This window comes from Sus scrofa, chromosome 2 (genome assembly GCF_000003025.6).
Source record: "Sus scrofa isolate TJ Tabasco breed Duroc chromosome 2, Sscrofa11.1, whole genome shotgun sequence".
NCBI lineage: Eukaryota > Metazoa > Chordata > Mammalia > Artiodactyla > Suidae > Sus > Sus scrofa.
Genome location: NC_010444.4, coordinates 50812255 through 50826643, shown reverse-complemented (window position 1 = coordinate 50826643; position 14389 = coordinate 50812255). Strand labels below are relative to the sequence as shown.

General features: G+C 42.4%; 1 protein-coding gene across 1 annotated transcript in view; it reads right to left on the bottom strand.

Annotated features, from left to right (window-relative positions):
• SNAP47 (synaptosome associated protein 47) overlaps positions 1-14335 on the bottom strand; it is a 109436-nt gene extending 95101 nt beyond the window's left edge. Inside the window, 1 exon segment of the mRNA XM_021083339.1 lies at positions 14167-14335. The gene's annotated coding sequence lies outside the window, so the exon portion shown is untranslated.

Genomic DNA, 14389 nt, shown 5'->3' with positions numbered 1-14389 from the left:
ATGGATTCAAAAACAAGACCCATATACATGTTGCCTAGGGAGACCCACTTCAGATTTAAGGACACATTCAGACCTAAAGTGAAGGTATGGAAGAATATATTACATGCCAATGGAAATTACAGAAAAGCGGCAGTAGCAAAACTCCCATCAGACAAAACAGATTATAAAATAAAGAAGGTCACAAGAGACAAAGAAGGACATTAATAATGATTAAAGGATCAATCCAAGAAGCAGAAATAACAATTGTAAATATATATGCACCCAACATAGGAGCACCACATATATAAGGCAACTACTAACAGCCATAAAAGGAGAAATGGATAGTAAGACAATAATAGTGGGGACTTTAACACCCCACTTACAGCAATGGACAGATCATCCAGACAGGAAATCCAGGAGGAAACACAGGCCTTAAATGATACACTAGACCAAACAGACTTAGTGCTATAAGACTTTCGACCGCAAAGCAGCAGAATACACTTTCTTCTTTCTCAAGTGCACATGGAACACTCTCCAGGATAGGTCACATCTGGGGCCACAGATCAAGCCTCGGTAAATTTTTTAAAATTTGAAATTATTTCCACATTTTCTCTGACCACAACGCTATAAGACTAGAAATCAACCACAAGAACAACAACAACAAAAGAACAACAGCAAAAAAAGCACAAACTCGTGGAAACTAAACAATATGCTACTAAACAACCAATGGATCATTGAAGCAATCAAAGAGGAGATGAAAAGATACTTAGAAACAAATGACAATGAAGATACAATAATCCAAAACCCACAGGACATAGCAAAAGCAGTTCCGACAGGGAAGGTTATAGCAATACAATCTTATCTCGGGGAAAGAAGAAAAAACTCAAACAACCTAACCTCACACCTTAAACATCTAGAGAAGGAAGAACAGACAAGGCCCACCATTAGTAGAAGGAAAGAAATCACGATTAGAGCAGAAATTAATAACACAGAGACAAAACAATTGAAAAGATCGGGGAAAGCAAAAGTTGGCTCTTTGAAAGGGATCGATAAAAACTGAGAAACTTTTAGCCAGACGCATCAAGAAAAAACGGGAGAGGGTCCAAATCCATAAAATTAGAAATGAAAAAGAAGTAACAACTGGCACACAGAAATACAAGGGATCATGAGAGACTACTACCAGCAACTCCATGCCAATAAAATGGACAACGTGGAAGAAATGGACAGATTCTTACAATGGTACAACCTACCAAGACTGAACTAGGAAGAAACAGAAAACATGAATAGACCAATCACAAGTGCTGAAATTGAAAATGTGATTTAAAAACTTCCCAATAACAAGCTTGGGGTTAACAGATGCAGACTGTTGCCTTCGGGATGGATTAGCAATGGGGTCCTGCTATGTAGCACTGGGAACTCTGTATAGTCACTTATAATGGAACATGCAATGTGAGAAAAAAAGAATGTATACATATATGTGTAACTGGGTCACCATGCTGTACAGTAGGAAAAAAATAATAAAAAAAAAATAAAAACTTCCCAGTAACAAAAGTCCAGGAACTGATGGCTTCTCAGCTGAGTTCCACCCAACATTCAGAGCAGACTTAACACCTATGCTTCTGAAACTCTGCCAAAAAATTTCAGAGGAAGGAACACACCCAGTTTCATTCATCTTATCTCGGGAAAGAAGAAAAGCCACCATCACCCTGATACCAAAACCAAAGACACCACAAAAAAAAAAAAAAAAAAGGAAATTACAGGCCAGTATCATTGATAAACATGGATGCAAAAGCCCTCAACAAATTATCAGCAAACTGCATACAAATATACATTAAAAAAGATCATTCGGAGTTCCTGTTGTGGCTCAGTGGTTAATGAATCTGACTAGGAACCATGAGGTAATGGGTTCGATTCCTGACCTCGCTCAGTGGGTTAAGGATCCGGCATTGCCATGAGCTGTGGTGTAGGCCACAGACGCGGCTCGGATCCTGCACTGCTGTGGCGCTGGCCGGAGACCCCTATCCTGGGAGCCTCTATATGCCGTGGGTGCGGACCTAGAAAGACAAGAAAAAAAAAAAGATGATCAAGTAGGGTTTATCCCAGGGATGCAAGGATTCTTCAACATCTACCAAACTATCAATGTGATACACCACATCAACAAACTGAAAAAAAACATAGGATCATCTCAATAGATGCAGAAAGAGCTCTTGACAAAGTTTAATACCCATTTCTGATAAAAACTCTTCACAGAGTGGGCACAGAGGGGAGCTACCTCAGTATAATAAAAGTCATTTTAGAAAAAACCCACGACTAACATCATTCTCAATGGTGACAAACTGAAAGCATTTCCACTAAGATCAGCAACAAGACAAGGATGCCCACTCTCACCAATGTTATTCAACATAGGTTTGGAAGTCCTAGCCACGGCAATCAGAGAAGAAAAAGAAATAAAACAAATCCAAATTAGAAAAGAAGAAGTAAAACTATCATTCTTTGCAGATGACACGATACTATACCTAGAAAACTCTAAAAGATGCTAACAGAAAACTATTAGAGCTCCCAATGAATTTGGTGAAGTTGCAGGATACAAAATTAATACACAGAAAGAGACTGCATTTCTACCTACTAACAATGAAAGATCAGAAAGAGAAATTAGGGAAACCATCCCATTTACCAGCATATCACAAACAATAAAATACCTAGGAATAAGCCTACCTAAATAGATAAAAGACTTGTACTCTGAAAACTATAAGATGCTGATGAAAAAAATCAAAGAAGACACAAATAGTTGGGCAGATATATCATGTTCTTGGATTGAACGAATCAATATAGTCAAAATGACAATACTACCTAAGGCAATCTATTCATTCAATCAATGCAATCCTATTGAATTACCAATGACATTCTTCATAGAACTAGAACAAAATATTTTAAAATTTGTATGGAGACACAAAAGACCTCAAATAGCCAAAGCAATACTGAAAAGAAAAAAACAGAACTGGAGGAATCAGTGTCCCTGACTTGAGACTTTACTACAAAGTTACAGTCATCATCCAGTAGGGTACTGCACAAAAACAGAAATAGAGGTCAATGGAACAGCATAGAAAGCTCAGAATTAAACCCAAGCACCTATGGTCAATTAACCTCTGAAAAAGGAGGAAAGAGCATACAGTGGAGAACAGACAGCCTCTTCAATAAATGGTGTTGGGAAAACCGGACAACCATATGTAAGAGAATGAAATTAGAACATTTTCTAACACCATACACAAAAGTAACTCAAAATGGATCAAAGACCTAAATGTAAATTCAGATACTATAAAACTCCTAGAGGAAAACATAGGCAGAGCACTCTTTGACATAAATCAAAGCAACATCCTGCTTGACCTACCTCCTAGAATAATGACAATAAAAACACAAACCAATGGGATCTAATGAAACCCAAATGCTTTTGTATAGCAATGGAAACCATTAAAAAAAAATGAAAAGACAATCCACAGAATGGGTGGAAAGTCTTTGCCAATGACTCAAACAACAAAGGTTTAACCTCCAAAATATACAAATAACTCAACAACAAAAAAACAAAGAACCCAACTGAAAAATGGGCTGAAGACCTAAATAAACATTTCTCCAAAGACCTATGGATGACCCAAAGGCACATGAAAAAAATGCTCAATATCACTAATTTTTTATTACAGAAATGCAAATCAAAGCAACAGTGAATTACCACCTCATACCAGTTAAGAGTGGCCATCATTAACAAGTCAAAAAACAACAAATGCTGGAAAGGATGTGGAGAAAAGGGAACCTCCTTCACTGCTGATGAGAATGTAAATTGGTACAACCATGATGGAAATAAGCAAAATGCCCACTGGCAGATGAATGGATGAAGAAGATGTGGTACATATACACAATGGACTACTACTCAGCCATAAAAAAGGACAACATAATGCCATTTTCACCAACATGGAACTAGAGACCTTCAGAGTATGTGAAGTAAGTCAGAAAGAGAAAGATATACATCATATGATATCACTTATATGTAGAGTCTAAAATATGGCACAAATGATCTACCTACAACACAGAAATACATCATGGACATGGAGGACAGGCTTGTGTTTGCCAGGGGGAGGGGGAGGGAGAGGGAGGGGGATGGATTAGATTAGCAGATAAAGACTGCTATATTTGGAATGGATGGGCAATGGGATCCTGCTGTATAGCACAGGGAACTATATCCAATCACTTGTGATGGAACAGGATCGAGGATAATGTGAGAAACAAAAGGTATACATATGTATAACTGGGTCACACTGCTGTACAGCAGAAATTGGCAGAACACTGTAAATCAACTATAATTGAAAAAAAGCCATGAATGGCAGATTTGAAAAAATTGTTGTAGAAGACTTAGTCCAAACCTCTCATTGCACAGGTAAAGAATACAAGTCCAAGAAAGGATGAAGACCTTGTACAGGTCAAACCACAAGCTCATGACATTAACCTGGCTAGAATTAGGCCTGATAATACCTAGTTCAATGCTTCTCCAATTACAGGTCCACTTGCAATATGGCCTGCCTACCTGCCCTCCTTCTGTCCTTCTTCCCCTTCCCCCTTCCCTTCTCTCTCTCTCAAGCAGGTGGACACACACACACAATTTAAATATGATGTGATTTCAACTATAAAAACAGGCGAAAAAATAACAGCCCTGAAAATAATTGAAAAGCGTGGACTTTCACAGAATAGGTATAAGAATTCTCTGCATTTGGTTAACAAGTTTTAAGCCATGCTGGGCTGTAAGTACAAAAGAAACAATGACACAGACCTTGGCTCATGGAGCTTAGAGTCCACTGGAATTCTATAAACTTCCTCAATGAGTTATATTCTAAAGACTCAAACTCTTCAATGTAATTACTGTACCAGACACCAAATCAAGCAACACGGGGCTGGACAGCAAAAAAAAAAAAAAAAAAAAAAAAAAAATGTAGTACCTGCACCTAAACAGCTTTCATTGAATTGAGAAGGCAGGTTAAATCCCTGGTCTCACTCAGTGGGTTAAAGGTCCAGCATTGCCACAAGCTGTGATGTAGGTCTGGGATGTGGCTCAGATCTGGCATTGCTGTGGCTATGCCCTAAGCCTGAGGCTGTGGCTCTGATTTGACCCCTAGCCTGGGAACTTCCATATGCCACAGGACGACAAAAACAAAACAAAACAACCCCAAAGTTCAGGCCTGCAGGCATAAGGAATGCAAAGAAGGCTTAATAGGACAATAACAGCAGTCTAATTGGTCACCCACTACTGCTACCACAATATTCTTTCCAGAGTAAGAGAGGCCTGACCCAGCCCTCATCCTCTCCCTCGTTTGTGAAGCTAAGTACACTTACTGTACTTATTAAATAGTAGGATGACCACTTGTTATTTGACTGCAAGCTCTCAAAGGGAAATGGCTGCATTTTATTCATAATTCTAATTCAGGAAATACTTTGTGACAAAATGAATGGAACAGACACTCATAGTTTATGGTATCTGTCCAGCTGTGAACCTCGGCACAGCTGAGGTCAATGCTCAGGCAGGCCTCATCCTACTGTTGAGTCCTACCCATGGTAGCCTTAATTAAATCCTGTACCATAAATTAATCAGTGGTTGATGAAGTACTTTGGGAAAATTCACCAAAGCCAAGATGATACAGAAACAAGGTGTGGACATTAGTGGGAAGGAATTCTCTATAGTGTTTCTTCACCGCTTATATCAGTTTCTTGTAACTGTGAGCAATGTCTCCCTCCTGTTTGAGAGAAAATCTGTGGCCTGACCAGGATAATAAAGCAGTGTCCCCTTGGAGGCAAGGGTTAGGAAGGTTTACCAGTAAGCCCATCAAAAGCTATGACACAAACCCATAGTGTCTGCAGTGTCCACCTGGGCCCTCAGAACTTGGAGGGCAAGGAGAAGAGATGCACACACAAGGCCTGCTGTGCCATGCAGTATAACAGGCCTTTTCTCTCTGAGTCTCCTGTTTTCTGCCACATCTACAAAACTGTGACAGGCTCACCTTTTAGTCCATGAGTCTCAGACCCTTCATAGTTTCTGACAGTGATGTGTACTGCAAAGATCATTTTTCTTCTGGGTATGGGTTCTTCATACCAGAATCTATTTAAATATTTGGGAGGCAAACTCCGTTATCTCACTCTATCAATTCATAACACCCTTGGATGTTTTTACTTGACTTAAGGGAATTATCAAAAATTTCCCCCAAACTTTAATTCATTTTAAAAATAAGTACATGAAATGTTCAGAAATAGTAAGTCAGAATGGTGTTATAATTGAGGAGTTCCACTGAGGGGGGACTCTGTGCTGCTGATAATGTTCCATTTCTTGCCCTGGGTGTCCTCATTTTGCGATAATTCAAGATTTGTACATTTTCTATTCTTATGATTTGTTCATTTTTCTGCATTAAGACTTCAATGAAGGACTTACTAAATATTAACAATATAAAATTACATTAAAATTAATAATAAATGTACATGAAAGATATACCAAAACTATATTTCAGCTAGGTATTACAATTTCAAAACCATTTGAAATCATTGCCTTAGGCAGCTGCATAGCTAGAAGGCTACACCACAAGCCTTTCATACAGATAATGTCAGGTATTCCCACTCATCTGTGTGTGACCACTGACTACTCAGCGCTTCTGACTCTACTTCCTGATCTGTAAATGGGAATAATAATTGTATCTATCCCACACTACAGCTGAAAGGCTTAACTGAACTGGTGTGTGAAAGATGCCTAGAAGAGATTTAATACCTAATATATGCTGTATGTAATAAATGTTACGAAGTAACTATAGAACTAATATAGCTTATCTATCAGGAATGTGAAGTGTCTACAAGTTTTCTCTTGATTCCATTTCTTTAATGACTGCTAGGACATTACCACACCCAGAACCTGCCATTTGGTTTCATTAGTTTTCATCATCTGATCAGAGTTGGCTATAGATAGCAGGTGGCCACAAAAACAAACAAACAAACAGGACACTGAAAAAGTGGAAAATAAAAGGAAGAATGAGGCTGGTATACACAAAATTAAGATGCCAGGTTAAATCAAAACAACTTGATTCCATTACAAGACAAATTAACTCCTATGGTGATGGGACTGAAATACTTATCAAGTGCATTCTAGCACTTCTCTTAATCACAAGAGTAAGGGCTGGCCCAAACTTCCTAGATATGCATATATGCCAAATAACTCCTGTTGCTTGGTACTACAAATAAGTCCAGTTTACCAGCTCTGCTAATTACCAATATTTGAAATTTGGACAAGCATAAAAGAACTTTGCCATATTAAGTGTGAGAATTTTGTCACCACTACAAAATAAGATATGGGACTTAGAAGTCATAAATATAAAGATGTCAGGGCTGGAGGAACCACAGAGATCATCTATCCAAACTCACTTCAATCTACAGATGAACAAGCATAGCTCTAAAAGCTTCTAGAAGTTCCTGAAGGAGTCCATTCTCCTTCAGGAATATTAGCATCTTCAAGTGTTTTGTATGAGCATCAATTTTGAGAAAGTAATACCCTTTGGACCTACATACTTAAAGAGACACAACAATAGTGCAGAGACCAAATGGGTATAGAAAGGGACAAAATGTATTCAGTTAAAGATAAGCACTAATAAGATTGCACTTGCACTGAAGAGCAAAAATAGTAAGTGATAAGAACATTCTAGAAGAGACTGCTACAGATTAAGACTATAAGGAAGACAAGCCTCCTACTTAAAGAATGTAGTAGGACCAGAGCAAGAAAAAGCAGACTTTCTGCTCTCAGATCTGGTAGTACCTTCTTGTGCATCAGCAGGCATGACCACCCTGGGTCACAGTGAAATCTGAGGCTTCTGGGGTCAGAAACTTGCCCAAGGAGACATGAACCCAAGAATCCATCTTCTTAGCCAACATGATGATGAATTCCAGACCAAGGGGAATCTCAACACTAAAAACACATTGAACAAACAAACAACCTCATATTCCAACTTAGCAGAGCTCTGTGAAGAAGCCAGGAAATCCATGCTCTTACGTCACTGGAAAGCTAACGAAGATCTCCTCAGCTGTTTAAAACTCTTGACCTTTAGTACCGAAAACTGGTGACATCTTCCTGAGGGGCTTTATCTGTGAACTCTCTGACAAGTTCTCCTGGCACACATTGGGATCATGGGGCAGAGCAGCTGGAAGGATGCCTTTCTTCTGTAACTATGGTTTGCACTGGACAAAAGGAACTGTGTAAAGCCAAAATGTCTTCAGACCCTTCTCCCAAGTGAAAAGAACTCTCACCCAAGCACTCTTAAACAGACATAAAACAGACTGGGGCCTCTCACAGGAACGGGAGGCAAGGAAGATGCAGACCTTCAGTTTGTTGTGATTGAGACACCTACAGTCCCCCATGAGCTGTGAGGTCCCTAGTGAGTCACCAGTACAACCTGCTAGCACCGTTCTGCCACGAGGCCATTCAGCAGTCATTCAGACGTGAGTAACAAAGTTTTTTACTCTCAGAATTAGAGGGCAACTATCCCCATCAATTTAGCCATGGTTTTCAGTGTTTCCAAGACAAATGTCAAAGGCAAGGTACGTTGGGCCTCAGTCACTGCAGTGTGCCCCCAGCTCTGGTCTGCCCCTAAAACCAGGTGGAACCTCATCTTCCCAGCTGAAGCTAGCCTCCTACCACTTGGCTACACCCTGGCTGCCATAAACCATCCCCAATTCCCCCAAGAGAGTTGAGGCAGGGCCATATCTTGTTCACCACTATTCCACATGGTTTGAGAGTTTGATTTAGCATGGAAATTGAATTTACATTGACAATTGACTGACCCGAGTTGTATTCCTGAGTATGTACTCTCGGAGGTATTCCTTGAACACTGAGTGAGATTACACACAAATTCCCCAAAGAATTACTGAGTGTGGCATTGCAGCATTCAAGGAACTACACTGTAGTTCCAACTCCAGCTCTACTGCAAACTTTATGACTGTGAAAAAGTTACGTCATCTTCTGGGCCTCTATCAGTTCTAAATTATTCCAATATTCAAAAAGAGAAAAGAGGAAAGATGTTTTAAAAGAAGAATCAATACACTTCTTATTATCATACTATATACAAAAAATATAAGAAAAATAATCACTGAGTTCATGTCTTGGAGCAGCAGAAACAAATCTGACTAGGAACCATGAGGTTGCTGGTTCGATCCCTGGCCTTGCTCAGTGGGTTAAGGGTCTGGTGTTGCCATGAGCTGTGGTGTAGGTCGCAGATGTGGCTTGGAGCTGGTGTTGCTGTGGCTCTGCTGTAGGCTGGCACCAACAGCTCCGATTAGACCCCTAGCCTGGGAACCTCCATATGCTGTGGGTGCAGCCCTAAAAAGACAAAATACAGGAAAAAACAAAACAAAACAAAACAAAAACCACGAAAAATAATCAGGTCTGACAAATACCAAGGAAAATGCAAAAGGACACACCTGTGGCCACAACTTTTCCTATCACAGATTGCCATGGCAGCTTTCCCAAGAGACCAAAAATAAACAAGGATTAAGTACAAAGGCCAACGTGAGAACAACCTTCCCATGTGCATTACCCACATTACCTAACAACACTGAGGACACACATATCACACCTGTCTCTGGGTGTCCTGCCTTTCCTCTGGTCTCCACGTATAGTTTGCTGGAAGCAATAACCCTAGTCCCTCAAAGACCAAGCTCTAGTGCTCTTGATCCCAACCTACAGCAACAATGTCTCTATCCCTCTACCCTAGGAGAGGGTGTGTTTTTGTTTTGTTTTGTTTTTTGCTAAGAGTCAGGTAGTAAACATTTTAGGCTTTGTAAGCATATGGTCTCTACTAAACTATTCTGCTTTTGTAGAGTAGAAGCAGCCAGTGACAATACAGAAACAAAGGGATGCAGCTGCTCCAATAAAATTTCATTTATAAAACAGGTGGCAGCCAGACTTGGCCCATGGGCAATAGTTTACCAACCCTTGTCCTAGATCATCTCATCAATTTACACATACGCTCTAAGAACACCTTAAAACAAACACCCTTCCCACATCCTCACAGTCCTCTCTACTCACTGCTCCTCCAATAGACTCTAACTGCCTCACTGGGCTTGCCCCCCCCCCCCGCCCCCAGCCACCACCCAAGAACCTCCCTTTCAAGACAGGGTCCCTACCACTCACTGACACTTCTCTGTTCAGGCCTCCAGATGGCCAAATCCAAAGCCCACATCTATTCAACATAACTCTTCCCCTCCTGAGAGACATCACATCTTAGCTTCCTAGATACCGTGCTCCCCTGGTCTCCCACCCCCTGAGGGCCTGTTTTCAGTCTCTTCTGCTGCTTCTTACTCTCCTATCTAACTGCTAAATCCTGGAATGACCAGGTCACAATCTGGGTCCTCTTAATACTTCTCCTAAGAGAGTCAAAACCGTTTCATGGTGCTAAATATTACCTCCACACTGCTACCTCCCAAACTTTCCCTCCAGCCCAGACTCTCTGGGACTTGGGTAGTGACTGGGTGTCTCCACCTGACCATCTATCAGGCATTCCCAACTTAGCAAGCCCCTTCATCTGCTCCTGCATCTCAGTGAAGGCACTTCTAGGTGAGTACTCCTGAGTACCTTCCTCCTCACCCCTCTCAACAATCTGTCAGCAAGTCCTGGCAATTGTATCTCATATTGGCCCTCTGCACCTCCCACCCCCACAGCTACAGCACTGTGCAATGTTGTCATTACTCTCCTGGGAAACTTCTCAAATGGCCTCCTTGTTTCACTTTGCCCCCATCACCCATTCTCTGTACATCAGCCAATGTGACAGTCAAAAAACAATATAGAAAATGTCACTCTTCTGCTAAAACTCTTTCCCACGTACCTCAAGTAAAGTCCAAAGTCCCCGCCCTAGCCATGCAGGCTTTACCAACTACAGCCTCACCACTCTGCAACCCCCTCTCTGCTCTGCTCTATTCCTGTCTCAGGGCACCCCACCTGCTGCTCCTGTGACTCTGAATGACCAATTTCACCTCACTCTCCAGTTCCACTCTAGTGTCATCCTCTCCCGTTCACTGACCACAGCACTCACCACAACTCCAAAGAACCTGTGAATGTTCTTACACGTTGACCACCTCAGTCAAAACATTGAAGAAAGTAAACACCACAAGTAATATGCCTTGTGCACAATACTGACACATCACAGGAATCCCAGAAATATGTTGAGTGAACCACAAATCATATGAAGTGAAAATATCAACTGTGTCCATTGTGGACAGTTTTCTTCTTTCTACATGCTGAACTAGGTCTCTACTCTATGCTAAGTTTCGGGACTCCTTATTTGGTCATCACCTGCTGTAACCTGGAACCCATATCTCCCAGTGAAAATGCTTGTAGACTTGTGCTGACCCTGTGGACAGAGCTGAATTAGGGAGAGGAGATCATGGCAAGGCACCTCAAGAGTGATGCTTCTGGGGAAGAAATGAGTGGTCACACTGAATTTAGTATAATGGATCTCTTTTAGCTCTTCCTCAGACCTGTGCCCTGGAGTAGACTCAGTATCAAGTAAACACCCTATTTTTAGTTAATTTCCAAAGTAACAGACCAAGCAACATTTTATACAACTTCCAACAACTCCTGATGGCAATAAGACTTAGATTCAGAACACTGGAAGCAGTGTCTCCAGGCACCAGCGGCCAGTCTTTTCCATTACCTTCACCTCCTGCTCCTCAGAGGCTCCCACTTTCAACCTGGGAGGTTCAAACGTGCTGTTTGTGGGTGTTTCATTGCAATAACACAGCCTATTCACATGGTATGCACCCCCTTTCTAAACTTTCAGGGTAGAGAACTAGGATTTTTATGTTATTCCCAATGCATTTCCTACAAAGTGCTAACTTTTAAACTCCCTTCCTGCTTTTTTTCTTTCCAGCCCTCTGTGGGGTGTGCCCCTGGGATGTGACAAGGCTTAGAGCAGTGCCCTGCTCCCAGGTTCTGATTTAGGTCTGGGTGGGGCCCAGGAAAGTGCATTTCTCATAAGTTCCCAGATGATGACAGGACTGCCATCTAGGGGCCTTGGAGGGACACACACCTGTGTTCCAGTCCCAATCCTGTTCTCACTAGTAATGCTGGAGCCTCAGGTTGTACAGTGGTGGTAATACTGCCAGTATCAGAGAGCCATCATGTGGACTAGGGAAATACAGCACAGAATGCTTGTCCCAGGGGAAATGCTCAAGAAAGGAGGTCTCCCCTCCTACTCTGAGTTCAGTTGCCCCAACAATCCTGGGGAGTGTGTAGACCTGCTGGTAAAGCCCCCGCTTTCTTATGAAACTTAGTCTCAACTACATAGCTTCAGAAGCTGAATCCTGGGGTTCCTCCCAGGATGTGACTATTTGAATTTAATACTTCCCCAATGAGGCAATCTTTAAGCCATATTTCCCGAATCTTTAGACAATTATGAACATTCCACTTCCCACAATTTTCCTATTTGCCTTCCATGATCCACACCTGCCACAACTAGAACCAAATAATTAATGAACATCTGGTCAATAATGTGGCAAAAAACTGACAATGTATTGTTAATCTTTTAAAAAAAAGTTAAAGGCATCAAAAGATGACATATATAAACTTATACATATATAACAAAGAGACTGTGTGTGTCTGTATATGTGTGTACAGGGAGGGAGAAAGACAGAGAAAGTGAATGAGTGCATGCCTGGAAGGATAACTCTTTATCAAGAAACAAGAAAATGCTCATCTCCGGATGGGATTAAGGGTGACTCTTCTCCATTTTATCTTCCCAGTGCCTTCTAACCTTCTGCCCAATACTGGCCCAGTAAAGAATTCCACAACTTGACCACAGGAGGCACAATGAGGCACACTGGGAAGGGAGCACAGCTCAAACACAATCACAAAACCCTCATACTGCTTTGCTTGCCACCAACTCTCCACCACCTGTCTCATCCTGCCCATGTTCTCAGCTCCCACTTTAGAACCCCCACCTGGACTCTCTTCCCAGTCCTCCCCTCCTCTGCCTCTCTCCACTTCTGGTCCTTGCTCTTCTCCTTCTTGTAAGTTTCATACTCCTTGAAAAGAGTACCCCCTCAAGCCCCTCTCCAAAGTTTAGAGCCCCAATATCCCCAGAATCTCCCTTATGCCACCTATAAGGCTAAATAAACAAGATTACATGTTCACTATTTAATAAAGGGGCGGTAGGTGCCTCTCCTCTTCCCTTTGGGTGTTTCCTTTGGTCAGGAAGGAAACAAATTCAAGTGTTCAGATTTCATAAGGCATTGTCACCACCTGCTGACTCAGAGCTGTAAACACGTACCTCCAGAACTGAGGCAAGAGTCTCTCATTAGGCACAGACTACACAGGTGCATCTATTTTTCCCTCAAGGAGATGAGAGAGTTCTCAACATTTCTTTCTTCCTGTGTGTGAAATGTGGGAAGACCTACCCAGCTGTGTATTCTACTGCAGATGCCTTACATATATGTAATCTGCTCATACAGCAATGAAACTGTTTTCTTCCTTTCCATATTGATACGAGTAGGACTGTATTGGCAGGACATCTATTTCTGCAACATGCTGAGACCCTGATATGGCACCCCCACCTAAGCTCCCCTTTTATGTAACCCTATTCAGATATGTTTTTGTGCACAGCCTCATATCACCACATTTGATCCCCCACACCTTCACTCAGAACCCTCCCTATTCCCCCAGCATCCCCTCCAGTCCCCACTATCCCCTTCAGGTCCTACCATCCTCTCCTGGTCACAGCATTTCCTCCAGGTCCCCAGCAGCCCCCTAGTCCCCTAGCATCCCCACCAGGTCCCATCATCCCTTCCAGGTCCCCACTATCGCCTGAGAGTTACAGCACTCCTTCCAATTCCCCTATCACCCCCCTAGGTCTCCCATCGTCCTAGTTCCCCAGCATGCCCTCCAGGGCTTCAGCATCCCCTCCAGGTCTTCAGCATCCCCTTAGACCCCCAGCTTCTCCAGGACCCCACCTTTGACCCTTGTGCTCTCTGTTAGCCCAGCCACGTCCCACCACCTTCCTCAGTCCTTGAAGCACTGGAAAGAGGAGAGATACTCACCTGGGCAGAAGCGGCGAGAGGGACTGTGCCAAGGGACGCCTGGAAGAGCTCCGGGCACAGGCCCAGCTGCAGACTGGGGACACGACTTACCTGAGTTGCTGGGGAGGTGCGAAGACGGCGAGACTAGGGGCCAGCACCGTTCGACAATTTCTGAAACCGTGCGGACCCTGAGCTGGATCACAGTCTCAGTACACCGCTCCTGAGTCTGCCCAGGCGGGCCGCAACAAGCAGAGAGCATGCGCCCAGAGCTGGGCTGGCTGTGTTTCTGGCTCGGGCAGGAACTCTTGTCTGCAAACTCTAGGTTCCGCACGAG